We start from the raw sequence: 14,626 nt of genomic DNA on the forward strand, positions 1-14,626 counted from the left end.
AGTAGCTGCTATTACAAGTAAAGTTTGTTCACTACCTGAGAATCTCTCTAGCTAGAATTTTGTAAAATTGCAAGCTGTTAGGTACAAAGACTATCTGTCTGCAGTGGTGCTAGAACTAGGGATGCTGGGGCTGCTGCCACACCCCCTGACTTAACGTAGTAATAACAACCCCCAAACACATGGTTTCCATTATCAGCATCCCACTATACAAATTGTTCCAGCACCCCTGTCTGTTTGTATAACTTCTAGTCCAGCGGGCACTACCCTAGTACAAATGGAATAATTTCTTAGGTTCAGCACTATCGTTCACAGGATTATACCCATGGAAGTAAACAATAACACTGTATGGCCAGGTCTACACTACCGGTAGATCGTCACTGCTGCAATCGATGCAGCGGGATCAATTTAGCGGGCAGGGCCGGCTCCAGGCACCAGCTTAACAGGCAGGTGCTTGGGGAGGCCAAGGGAGAGGGGCAGCACGTGTGGCAATTCGGGGGCGGCAGGTCCCTCACTCCCTCTAGGAGCGAAGGACCTGCCACTGAACTGCCGCTGCCAATTGCAGCTCCCCCCCCCCCCAATTTCTGCCGCCAATCGCGGCTTTTTTTTTTTTTTTTTTTTTGCTTGGGGCGGCAGAAATGCTGGAGCCGGCCCTGTTAGTGGGTCTAGTGAAGACCCGCTAAATCAACGGCAGAGCGCTCTCCGGTCGACTCCAGTACTCCACCAGAACAAGAAGAGTAAGATAAGTCGACAGGAGAGCATCTGCCATTGACGCAGCGCAGTGTAGACACCGCAATAAGTCGATCTAAGCTACGTCAACTCCAGATACATTATTCACATAACTAGAGTAGCATAACTTAGGTCGACTTACTGTGGGAGCGTAGACAAGGCCACAGCTATAAGAAGTTCTAGAAGTGTAGATGCAACCTAAGGAAAAAAATATATATATCTACCCCGTTCAGCTACTCAAGATGAACTAAAAAAGCAGGATCCCTCACAAGGAGTGGGAAAAGTTCATTTTTCAGGGTCACCTGAAATCCAGAAATGAGGTGGAAAAAGTCTGTTACTGTTAATCTGGACTGGAGAGAAAAGTAAAGACATTTATAAAAATTTGGATAAAAAGTGTCAGTTGAAAGAAAGAAAGAGAAAGACATTACAATAGATATGACACCACAAAAGCTATAAAAATGTATAAAAGTAGAAGGTCCAAATGAACTCAGAGCAGTATGTGATTGAGGTAAAGCTATTAGCTAAAGACAGTTTAAGGAGACGTCAGTTTGGGACAGGACAGGATCTGGGCCTATTTGACCAAAAATACATGAAAAGCTGATAACTCAAGAAACTAAGCTGGATTTAAATAAAATAATAGATATTGCTAGAACACATGAAATAGCACAAGTACAGCTAAAAATTAGTGATGGCATAGGATCACCGACTCAGCTACTTCTGAGCCACTGTTTCATTTTGCCTTCACAAAACACCACTCCAAGCCAAGTCATCATCCAACTACAGCTCTGAAAAAGCTTAAGGCGAAGATCTTCAAAAGTGACTAGTGATTTGAGTCCGTGTAGTAGTTTTGGGCCGCGGTTCGGCCCTCAGCGGGGCTGTGGGGTAGCCCACCGCCTTGCTAGTCAGAAAAGAGCCCCGAGCCCTCAATCAGGGCAGGGCAGTAATCACACAGTCAGGCAAATACCCAGGCCTTTAAGCAAGGGCTGGGTCAGAGTTTGTAGCAGCCCAGGCCCTAGGTCAGGGCGGGGTAATAATCAATAGTCAAACAGCGGCCCAGGCCTTGTAGCAGGGGCTGGGTCAGTAGCAAATAGTCAATCAGGTACCCAGCCTCTCTAGGCCAGGGGGAACAGGGGGAGTCTGCCACCCAAGGAGTGGGTGACAGGGGGGCGCGCAGGCCCTGCCACTCCACAGCGTCCCAGCCCGGGGCCCTAGCAGCAGTGGAAACTCGCTGCTGTCAATGGGGATCCTGGCCACAACACACTGACATTGGCTCTGGCAGTGCAGCAGCCAGACTGGGGTCGGCTGCCCCCGGGCTACTTCCACACTCCCCCTTGTATGGTACCTGGGCCGTCTTAGTGTTGTCGGTGCTCTCCACCAGCATTGGCTCCTCCTCGGGGTAGCTGGCACAGGGCAGGCTCGGCTCCTCCTCGGGGTAGCTGGCACGGGGCAGGCTTGGCCAGTCCTCCTTGGGGTACCTGGCGAGAGGTAGGCTCGACCGGCCCGGTGAGTCAGCAGGCTGCTCGCGGCCTGCGGCTGTTTCCCAAGCGGGAGCTCGGCCAGGGACGTCTGCTCTCTCTGCCAGCCCAGGCTCCACTGAGCTCTGCAGGCGGGCTTTTATACTTCCGGGTCGGGGCCATGCTCGGAGGGGCAGGTGCCGGACCCGGTGGCTCCACCCACGTTGGTAGTAGGGGAGGTTCGGCCCTCAGCGGGGCTGTGGGGTAGCCAACCGCCTCGCTACAGTCCCCAACTTGAGACCCCTTAAAGGGGACTGATGCTCAGAAAGTGCTAAGCACCCATCCTCAGAAAAATCAAGCCCCTTTAAAGGGCTCTCAAGTTGGGCACCTGATAACAGAGGTGTCCAAAAATCACTAGTCACTTTTGAAATTCTTAGCATAACACTAAACAGGTCCAACAGCCCAATTTTAACTACAAAACACTAAAGCCTTACCAGGAAAGAGAAAGCGTGTGCATGCAGAATCCTGATGGCCAGTCTGGCACGGTTTGTCTGTACCAGTCTACCATCTGGTACAGACAAACAATGGAAGAATATTTCAGCATAATCAAACGCGTGCTCAAGTCAGAAGAAGTTAATTTTAATCCAGCTGGTTCTGATTATCACTTTGTTTCTAGACCACAAGACAATTTTGTGTCCTGGAGAACATAACACCTCTGATGACCCCTTAAAGAAGTAAATTTGAAAAGCAAAAAGAAATCAAAAGACAATTAAAATGAGTATGGGCCCAATTCATTGCCCACTGAAGAAAATAGGAGCCTTCCACTGACTTCAATTGGATAAGGCCTGTGTTATCCATACTAGTTGTGGTGTAAAACCACATTAGAAATCGAATCTATAAATACTGTGTTGTTTCAAATATTAACAATATTTATAACATGTGTAGGAATTTAAATAGCAATATTCTGAAATATTTGATGACTAGATATTTGGTGATGGCTGCTTAGTGGTCCATATGAAATGAATTTGTGGCTTCAGTCCAGTCCCTGGTAGGCAGGCTCCCATTTAATAAAAGACACCAACACATTTTTCACCCCTTTGGGCAGCCTCAACAGAACAGGCCAAGTACTGAGTGAGCTTGGATATTGAATCACTCTCTCATCCTTTCAGGTGGTACTTCCAAACCTATTTTGACTCAGTTTGCAGAAGCTTACACTAACATGACCAGGAATTTAGTTATCAGGACTGTCCATCTGGTATTTTCACAAGCCAAAAACCAAACAAACATTCCTCAAGTGCTAACATGTTGGTACCTAGACATGTTGGTACCTAGAAAAAGTAGCAAAAGTTCAGTTAAAATAAAAAACCAGCTGGAGTGCCCATTCCAACAGATTTGTTTCTTTTTCTTATTGCAGATCAGCTATAGGGATGTTTACAAGATGCAAGGCTGCCATCAACTATATTAATACTTAATGGTAATCATTGATTACTTTCACTGTGTCCTAAAATGTGCTCTATCTTGTGTTATATGATTTAAAAAAAAAATAAAAAAACTTGTGTGCCCTGAATCTTCACTAAGTGTTATGTGTCTGCGTCTCAGTTTCAAGCATGCAGAGAGGTTTTCTGGTAACTTCGGCTCAAAATAGACTTCTCTTTCTGTGTAGGTTCTTATATTGTGCCCACAACTATAGTCTATGAATCCTGGATCAGAGACAGGAAAACTCACTTTCCAATTCTGCCTGTTGGGAAAAGTGCTTTGTCATTCCATTCTCTAACTTCTCAAAATTTTAGGTCATAAATCCAATCTCTTATTCAAAATAGATAGAGGAAAAACTGGTGTCACAGTCAGTAAAGATACCCACTTGAAACAGAGGAAGGCTGCCACTCGCCCCATGTTTACAGGTTCCCTGAAGCCATACTGCACATGTCTGATCCTGAATTCTTTGTTCTTCTAGGCTGAGATCTCTTTGATACATTCAAAAGATCACTGCTTCTGCCAGGCCCAATAATATGTATGTATTTCCGGGTTTTTTGTTCAATAATTAACACACTTTGGGGGGAAAGCAGTACTGTCTTATAATTTATTTGGATATTAGTCTTGATTTTTCTCCAAACATTTTAATTTAATTCTAGATCTCCGTCAGTCTGTGTATGAACAGTTGTATGGTATCTTCACTGTTAAGCCACCTTTTCGGGGGAGCTATGTTAGGGCCTGATTTGCACATTTTTAAGATACTATTTTGTCTCATAAAATCATATTTTCCCCACTTTTCTGTGCGCTACCGAAATCTTAACACTTATACAATTCATACAATGACAAAGGTCTTTGTTGTATTTGAAAGATTTTTCTGACATACCTGTCTAATCAGAGAGCTCTCCTTTTACTTGCTTTTCAAATGCACTTCTTTCCAATAGAAGTCAGACTAACAGGGCCTAGATGTAGTGAGTGGCCTGTTATTGTTACATGTGAGCTAAATCCCACTCTCCTTACGCACACAAGGAGTCCCACTGATGTCAGTGGGACTACTCACAAGAGTAAAGCAAACAGGATTTCTCCCTTTATCTAGACATATACTTTTTAATTGTAACCCTGTATGCCTGACATATGCTGGTCAATTCTAACAGGGTGATGATAAATAATTCAAAACACTTCCTGGCTGAAATCTCTATATATTATCATTACTGATATTACATAGCTGTGACACTTTACAGTCATAGAAATAAGTCAAGTTCCCTGCCCACGGAGCTTACAGTGGCATTCATCCAGATAACATTGTGACAGAATAAGTACAAGAAACCACAGAGAGCTGATTGAGGGGTGACAAAAACAATAGAAGAGGGTTAAAGTTCTTAGGGAAGGGTTTTTTGCGATAGGACAGTTATGGACTTAGATTTACAATCATTGGAGTTGTTATATGACAAAGTTCTTGGGGGTTGTTGTTTGTTTTTGATTTATTATGTTGTTTTACAAACTCTACATGTTTTAGCACAGGCGTGGCAAAGAGAAGCATCCTAGATTAATGGAGGATAATAGTTGAATGTTCTAGGCTTTGAGAAGGGCTTGAAATTTGGAAGGGGGAAAATGAAAATACAGACAGACACACATATGTATGCACATACATACATGGAAAGGGATTTGGTTATGGTTAGAATTTGTGAGTGATGAGGCACATGACAGTCGGGAGTCAGCAAAGATTTGGTGGGATGGAAAATCTTGAGATAAGACACACCACTGCTCACACGATCTGCATGTGCCTATCATCATGCTGTATTATACTAGCTGACACCATTGGTTTATCAGGTCTCCAAAAGACAGAGGCTATAAACTAAGACCAGGGATTGGGAAACGGTGAATGAGAAATGAAAGTCGTAACACTTAAAACCTCCACGACAGATATAACCTATTATCCTTCTTGTCAAAATACTAAAACTTCTATTTCAGAATTTAATTTCGGCATTAATTGACTGTTTCTTTAAATTACAAAGATCTTTTGTATAGTAATTTACCCACTAAGGGCCTGATCCTACACATACTTATACATACCCTTAATTGTAAGCATGAGTAGACACACTGATTTTTAGTTTAATGGGACTACTCACAGGAGTTAACCATGTGCATAGGTGTTTTCAGGATCATGGCCTAAGTCATAATATATAATTAAACAGAAACATTTCCTGAGAATGTTTTTTCCCCTTCAGTGGATCTAGTGCAACAGTGGGGCTGGTGGAGATATACAATTTAAATTGAACCTGAACAATTGAAATACTTTCCCTTTAATACTGAATACAAGCTGATACAGTATCACATGACCTTTACCGTAATTTCTATTAAAATCATTTCATGTCTGGTTGATTCTGCTACCCTGGCTCATTTGTATTGTTTACAACAAGTCATTGCACCCGGCAGTTAGTGGTGGCTGAATCCATGGTTACCAGTTTTTACATTCACTAGTTAAATGGAATGCAGCTCTTCTGTGAGTTTCATGGAGAAAGCTCTTAAGAAACCACAATCCAGCTATCAATCAGGCTAACCTGGGAGAAATTAATCTTATAAACATAAGTATTGTTGCATATTAAAAATTTATAGAAAGGGAGCTCAAGGCTTTTATTAGTTGTAGTTGCAAGAGTGGACGTGTTGAGATCTGACTTAGTGCATGGGAGACTTAGCTATGGTCTACATCTGACATTCATCCATGTTGTGCCTTCTCTAGCTTTCAAGGCTAATAAAACTATCCTTTTTTAAGCTTTTAAATCTTGAGCACTTATTTTACCAGGCATGTGCCTAGAATATAAATAGTGCTTAAACACAGGTCTAACCACACTGCAGTCCCAGCAAAGTAACTTAAACAGACACATACAAGATAGTAAAACACAGAATAGACAGTACTGAGTAGAATTCAATTAAGACAAAACAACAGTGGAATGTTCTTTACTAGTAAATTAAGCCTGCAAACTAATATGTTTTATTGCTCTGAAGGACTACGTGAACTAATTCTACTTGCCCTGTTATTTATTGTTCGTTGTGGGGTGCGGTTGAAAAAACAAACAAACAAACAAAAAAAACTTATTTACAAGATGGAGACCACACACATTTATAATGCCTAATACTATAAGAAAAGTTCTTTTAAAAGTATTGGTTATACTAAAGTTCTCCTTGCTGGCTACAATAATTGTCCCACAAGATACATGAGAGCAACAAACAGTTAAATCAAACATATTACTAGCTCATCTACTGCAAAGTCACTGTATCAGAAGCCCGAATTGATTTGTTTCCTCAGAACGAATTGAAAATGAATGTAACATAACGTCTGAAAAAAAAATCCCTACTGCACTGCTAATCGGATATTGTATAATGGTTGATTGCAGCTTTGCACTGTGCTATTGTTGCCTAAATCATACATACTTACAGGTTCTGGGTTCTTCCAAGAGTTTGGTGCAGTTTCAAGGACAAATGTCTTAAGGAAGTCTTTCTACTGTGCAGCAATGATCCTAGCTCTGATCTGATTACATGAGCAAAGTGCTAAATCTGACAATAGAAAGGAAACTTCCTGCGTAAAGAAGAAATCTTGGAAAGTCTCAGGGTTAAAAAGGCTGCTTAAATGTGCTGGTTGATTTGCTCCCTAGTTGTGTATACACAGTAGCAGCTGATCTCTGTTTGCAGCCCTGCAGAAAGAAACCTTTACTGAAAACCAATGGCATCACATTTCACTGGAGCTAGTGCCAGGCTCTGGAGAGCAAAGCAACCTTGGACAACTTCACACAATTAAAATAAGTGGGTTTGCTGCATGTCCAGGAGGACTTTAAAAATTGCGTATTTACTGTGTCACTTTTGCTAACAATGAGCTGAAATCCTGCAGTCCTTAATTAGTCCTGATACAAGCAAAACTCCCATTCACTTCAATGGGGTTTTGTCAAGACTGAGTAAGGAGTGTAGTATTTGTCCAAGTATGTTTTGCTTTGTCTTGATAGTGGTCTTTGCAGGTGATAAGGTGTTAGCTGTGCCCTAAGGCACTTTATGTGTTGGAACTGTTACAGCAGGTGCCGTACACAACCTGTGTTTGTCCTAAATTCATTCATCAGTCATACTCTTTTCTTAGCATTTTTTCAGATATAGAGCATATGATTGATTCCACACACACACACACACCCCACACACACAGTGTCCTATGTCAAACTTTCTGGCACATTCCTACTAGAATAAAATCCTCCGATTCCAACAACCGAAAACTTTGAAAGGATTCAGAAGACTGTTTCAGAGCCAAACTGCAGAGCTGGCCACTATTTTTATAGCAGGCTTAACCAAAACTTCAGATCCAAACACTCCATAACTTGGGGAAGGAGAAAGTATAGAATCTTGATGTGGGTCCCAATTTCTTAGTGATGTCCAAGTAAACAAATAATACCAGAAAAACAACATTTTGAATCAGTCCGCGGGAGCTATATGGACTTCTGTGGTAAGGAGCTGCAACTCAAACTGAGCAACACGCTTTGTGGATAATTATTTTTGTTATCATTAATCATGATTTTTACTGTAACATTTAGCCCTGGATAACGTTCCAAATAGTAACTGGAACATGCATACATTGCGATTAGAACATGACTGAACAGCATGTAAGGTGCTTTTTTTAAAAAGGGGTCAGTTTTCTCTTTTTTGGGCCACAAACACGAACATCAAAAGGAAATGTAATATGGTTCAATTTTTAAACACAATTATAGAGTCCAGTTAAGAAGAGTTATTGTATATTTTGTTCTGGACGTTTGCAAGATAGTTTATGATCACTTAGATCAGCAGTTTTCAAACTGTGGGTCAGGACCCCAAAGTGGGTCACGACCCCATTTTAATGGGGTTGCCAGGCCAGCATTAGACTTGCTGAAACTCAGGGCTGAAGCTGAAGCCTGAGCTCCACCCCCACCTGGGGCAATGGGGCTCAGGCTGTAGCTCCCTCTCCCCCCACCTGGGATGGCAGGGCTTTGCCTGCAGTCCCCTTTCCCCCCACCCAGGGTGGCAGGGCTCTGATTCCCCCCTCCCCAGGGTCATATAGTAACTTTATTGTCAGAAGGGGATCACGGTGCAATGAAGTTTGAGAACCCCTGCATGTAAAATTGGGGTTCACGGTTATGTTGGTGTTAGGGTGACCAGGTGTCCGCTTTTCATCCGGAACACCCAATCAAAAAGGGACCCTGGCGGCTCCAGTCAGCACCGCCAACCGGGCCATTAACAGTCCAGTCGGTGGTGCTGCCCAGCTAAGGCAGGCTAGTCCCTACTTATTCTGACACCGCGCTGTGCTCCGGAAGCAGCCAGCAGGTCTGGCTCCTAGGCGGGAGGGCCACGGGGCTCCATGTGCTGCCCCCACCCTGAGCACTGGCTCCGCACTCCCATTGGCCAGTTCCTGGCAGGAGGACAGGAGCTTGTCAGCTCCTTGAGTGTCTCCACTGGGAAAATGAATTAACATCTCCTGCTGGAGGGAGAAATCTCTTTTGCACTGAAGTAAAAGAGTCAGTGTGGTGCTACTAACTGAGAACTTAGGAGTCAGGAGACCTGGTTCTGCTGTGTGACCTTGAACAAAGCACTTTACCTCTCTGATCCTGCATCATTAAAGTCAAAAGGAGTTTTGCCATTGACGTCAGTGGGAGCAGAGTCTCTCTGCCTCAGTTTCTCCATCTGTGAAATGGGGATAATGTTTGGGAGGAAGACAATGGACTGAAACTCAGAAGCTCTGAGTTCAACTCCTGGTTCTGCCACAGTCTTCCCCTGTGACTTGGGCAAATCACTATTGCTTCAGTTCCCAATATTCTTCTTATGTTATATCCCCTTCTCCCACCATTTCTCTATCCTGTCTATTTTGATTGATCTCTTCAGGGCAGGATTTGTCTCTAATTTATGCATACGTACAGTGCCCAGTGCAATGGGACCCTCTTGTCAGTTGGGACCTGTAGGCACTAATTCATTCAATCAATCAATCAATAATAAAGTCTTTATGAGGATAAGGATTTCAGTGAGTCAAGATTACTGCCCAAAAGCCTTTATGTGCAGAAGTCCTTATCCACAAAGACTGACCTTCCTGAGTCCTGCATAAAGACCAGTACTCTGGATGTATGCAGTTGTTCTGTTCTAAAATTAGTGGGCATGACACAATCCACCCCACAAACCTGGGGAATGTCACTGAGTTGCAGGACATCCAGCCAGGATTAGCATCCACTCTTTATGTCTCCCATGTGAGGTTTCCCAGCTACTGCACCTGTGTAAATGAGACTCCCCTTCCCTCAATTTTCCTCCCTCTGACAGCACATACTGAGCCTGCATGGAACCCAACAACCCAGCACACAGGGATTTCAAAAGCCCATCTTCCCCCAGACCTCTCAAGTGTACCCCACTGGTGGTACACTCTGCGTCACACTCTCCCTCCCTGTCCCTGCACTTCATTCTCAAGAAGTGCCCCCTGTGAGGCAGGGGTAGCAGCTGGCTGGTGGAGTGCGGTAGAGGAAGGAGGAGACCCTTTCTCCAGCAGCTCTGGGGTCTCCTGCACTCTCATCCCTCCTCCCCTCCTGCAAGGAGCAGAGAGAGATGAGAGGCTTTCTGGGAGGGACAGTAAGAGCCAACATATATGTGGAAGGTAAGAGCTGGGTCAGGAGCAAACAGACTGGCTCCCTACATTAATCATAGAAATGGAGGGGAGCTAGGAGTGGAGCAGGCCCTGAGCAGTTGAGTTCTTCATAGGCTGGGAAGTTCCCCTCCCTCCAGAGAAGAGCGTACAGGCCCAGCTGCTCCTTGCAACTTCTCCTCTCCTCACATGTAAACTAATGCCTGCTCCTGGGCCTCAGGGTCCCTCTGTCTGCTCTTTAGTGGAAATGGGGAAAGAGTGGCACATGACAGGGGCCAGAGTAGCAAAGACTTTCTTGGGGGCAGTAGCAATGGAATCCTGCAGTGAAGGAGGGCTATACACCTTCATATATAGAAGTGGAGCTTGAGGAGAGGGGGAAAAGTTAATTAGATTAGTACAGGGTGGGAGTGATCTGACTTAACTGCACAGAGCTGGGGGCTCATGCACGGGGACACCAATCTATTTTGAGGCCAAGGCAGGGACCAGCCCCCAAATCCCTAATCTGTAACAGTTTAAAAAAAATAATTTCATTCACACAGTGTGAAGGCATCCATAAAAACAGGTCTTTATAATAAAAAAAAAAAAATCAATAGTAAGTGTTTGCATAACCAGGCCCCAAGAAACCAATCGTATAGTTTTTACTCAGGCAATACGTGTTTTGCCCAAATAAGAGCTGCAGAATCAGATTCAAATAAGTCTTTCTGTCTCCAGTCTAGGTATTTATATTGTCCCCATTACCATGCAATCAGAGCACCATGCAATCTTTGCTTCCTCTTCTTCCTTCTGCTCCACCTTCTGTATATTCTTCCATGCATGAAATACCTTCCGAATTCCTGTTCAACCAAGTCACCATGTTCTCCTCATTCAAATTCCTCCAAAAAAAATCACTTCTGCCTTGTCAGCTACAAACATTTAATCAAAATTAATAAAACCATCATGATATGCACATGCCTGAACTGAGTAAACGTGTGAGCTATAACATTGTTATAATTCTTGCCCACATCACCTTCCATTGCCCCATCATCCCCATTTTGTGTCTTGCATAAAATGTAGATTGTATCATTTTTCATTCAGGGATTTTTCTTGTTCTGTAACATGCCCAGCACACTTCTAAGCCATGTATAAATAATAAAATAATAGCACTAACAACAATATAGATATAAATACTACTTATAACATAGCTATAACTGCCACCACAGAGGCATTACGGTAACTGTGACATTTGGGATAAATAATTCTAGGCATCTAAATCTAATTTAAATTCTTTCCCGGCTTTAACCACGGCTTCAAAACCAGATGAACTTAAGCCAAGGTGTATGACTTTATGCTACACTGGTAATCCACACTAACTAGGAAATAAATTTTCAGCGATTAAGTTGAATTGTTCGTACAAAATGTCAGCTTCAGCTTTTCACCCATACAAAACAGCTTGGAAAATATATACTGCATGTGTTTATTATAGCTACAGTCACTATGAACATCTATAACTCTCCAACAATTTCTTTGATTTATGTTCAAAAACATACAGGGCATGAAATGATGCCTGCAACCTTACATTTTTCTCAAGAACATTGTGGAGAGCAGATATATTCCAAAACATCATGTTAGATTCCCTGTTATGTCTGCTTTTTAAAATAAATGTATGATAATCAATTACACATGCTTCAAAGCAACTGCCACTAGATTCCCCATCAGAAAAGCTGTTTGAAAAAAGTTCCATTTTCTTTTCCCTTAATATCTGGGTTTTAATAAGGGACTGTGCCCACATATTAAAAAAGGAAAAATGCTTTTGTAAAATAAGTGCCAATCTTAACTCACACCAGCAAGCTAGTCTTACCACAAGTTTACAGAAAAGGGCCATCTTCATTGATCGACACGCTAATAAAAGTGTACATGCTGTGAAACTCTTGGGCTTGATCCTCCTCTCACTCAGACATTTGCCAACCAGGAGTAACTCTGCTGGTATCCAAGGACTGACACTGGCATTAAGTGAGAGGAGAGTTAGGCCTCACACATTTAAGTAAGATGTAGGGTGACCAGATGTCCCTATTTTATAGGGTCAGTCCTGATATTTGGGGCTTTTTCTTATATAGGCACCTATTACCCCTCACCCCCCTGTCCCGATTTTTCACACTTGCTCTCTGGTCACCCTACTAGGATGTAAAATGTTTGCGTAAGAAACTTGCCTAGTTTTGGTTTCCTTAGAAACTCTAAACCAGGGGTCGTCAATCTTTCAGAAGTGGTGTGCTGAGTCTTCATTTATTCACTCTAATTTAAGGTTTTGCGTGCCAGTCATACATTTTAACGTTTTTAGACTGTCTCTTTCTATAAATCTATAATATATAACTATACTATGGTTGTATGTAAAGTAAATAAGGTTTTTAAAATGTTTAAGAAGCTTCATTTAAAATTGAATTAAAATGCAGAGCCCCCCGACCGGTGGCCAGGACCCGGGCAGTGTGAGTGCCACTGAAAATCAGTTCACGTGCCGCCTTTGGCACGCGTGCCATAGGTTGCCTATCCCTGCAACTCTGAGCATTTTTGTGGAAACATTTGTTAAGGGCCTGATCTTTTTTCCCATTGAAATCAATGAGAGTAGTCACCATTAACTTCAGTGGGAGTAGGACTGATTCCTAATGACCATTAATGACCATTGAGTTTTAGGTGAATATGGGCCTAGATGCGAGTGAATCTGGACCTGGGTTCTAGTAATGCTGGTTTCTGCTTCAAGCAAACATGGCAGCTGTAATAGGGTTTGGCTGTGAGATGTTGGATTTGTTTGAACCCCACACCCAAAGGATGCAAACCCACATGGATCGAAACCAAGGAAAATATTTGCATGGCCTCCTGGTTGGGTGGAGCACCATTTTTCACATGGCTCTAGTAACTAAGTCTTTGAGGAGGGATGGAGTTAACTGCATGTATGCCCATTACCCATGCAGCCACACCTAGAGAGCATCAAAAGATGCTCACCTATTTTCACAGTGGGAAATAACCAGGTATTAGTTTTCTAGGAATAATCAAGAGGAATCTAGGTCTAAATCAGAGGAAGACTGCCCTGTCCATTTGATGAAATTTGCTTGCAAACACAATGCTAGTGTAAAAACAAAGAACTTATTTTAATGGTTATAATATCTCCTCAGACTCCCACATAAGAGTGGAACATAAAACTGCTTTGTTTGAGTAAAATGCCCTATTCCCTTAGTTTGATTGTTGAAAGGTATTTAAAATCAATATAAAACTGCAATATCAGAAAAATTTATAATCATTATTTCAAACAGGCAGACTTGAAAGAGTCTCTTGTTCATGGGGAAATCTTCAGTTAGTTTTTCTAGTACCAGTGGTTCAATTGAAAGATTCACCAACTGCCCCCTGGAGAAAACCAAAGATCTGCATTTAAATGGAGATATAGTATTTCCAAATGCACAGTACCTGGAAGGCAGATACTGTCAAGGTTTCTTAGTGAGTGGATCTCAAATTGTATTAGGTACATTTCAGCACAGTAACTATCCCCATTTCATAGGAGTAGGACTATTTCCATATCATTTTTTCTATGTGCATACTTTGTAATATTTGTCCTAAGTTAAAATTCAACCCTGATCCAAAATGAAGCCCTCATGTACTAACAACAAGCAATTACTACTTTATATATAATTTTCTGATATGCACAATGAAGACCATACTAGATTGCCTGTCTAGAAATGTTAAATAATTGAAAAGTATGATGACTTAATAGAATAGTAAGCTTGGTTTACAATGCAGCCAATTTAGAGCCATAAAAACACTGTAAAAATTTTATCTTGCGGTTGACCATTACATATCCTATTTATTATTCAAAAGTATTTCAACAGCATTTTTCTTCATTAATGTGGCTGCTGGCATATAACACCAAGTCTCTACATTTGGATAATTTTCCAAATACAATTTTAAAACAAGCTATCTAAAATTCAGTAAATCACAGCATAAATGCTATATTTTCATATTTTACCTTAAACTTACTTGAGGGGTGTAAAATACATTCAAAACCCACAAGACTCCGTAATCTCATAAATCAAAGCCTGTATATGTGTGTGTGTCCTATACATAACATTTAAAAAGCCAGTATAACTACCTCTGGATGACACATCAGAAAACCAAAATCAAATCTTATAAATACTTTTTTTTCTATTGTATACAATTGCAAAGATGTGTCTTCCTCTTAGTAAAACACTATAACCTTCCAGAAAAGTTTTGCATGAGTATGCTGTTAAGGCATATATAATGTTTATAGTGAAAAAGACACTCACGATCAATTTCAAACACACAGACATTAGTCTAGGCAGCCTCTTGCTGAAATTCTGGTTGC

General features: G+C 42.0%; 1 protein-coding gene across 4 annotated transcripts in view; it reads right to left on the reverse strand.

The window, feature by feature from the left end:
• ESRRG (estrogen related receptor gamma) overlaps positions 1 to 14,626 on the reverse strand; it is a 468,749-nt gene that overhangs the window by 429,332 nt on the left and 24,791 nt on the right. Inside the window, exon 1 of one of the 4 annotated variants that reach the window (XM_034764595.1) lies at positions 7,087 to 7,310. The exons of the other annotated variants lie outside the window; for them this stretch is intronic. The gene's annotated coding sequence lies outside the window, so the exon portion shown is untranslated. Of the gene's footprint in view, positions 1 to 7,086; positions 7,311 to 14,626 lie in introns of those variants that run through there. 4 annotated transcript variants of the gene reach the window in all.

The sequence above is a fragment of the Trachemys scripta genome, chromosome 3, assembly GCF_013100865.1.
Source record: "Trachemys scripta elegans isolate TJP31775 chromosome 3, CAS_Tse_1.0, whole genome shotgun sequence".
Classification (NCBI taxonomy): Eukaryota; Metazoa; Chordata; order Testudines; family Emydidae; genus Trachemys; species Trachemys scripta.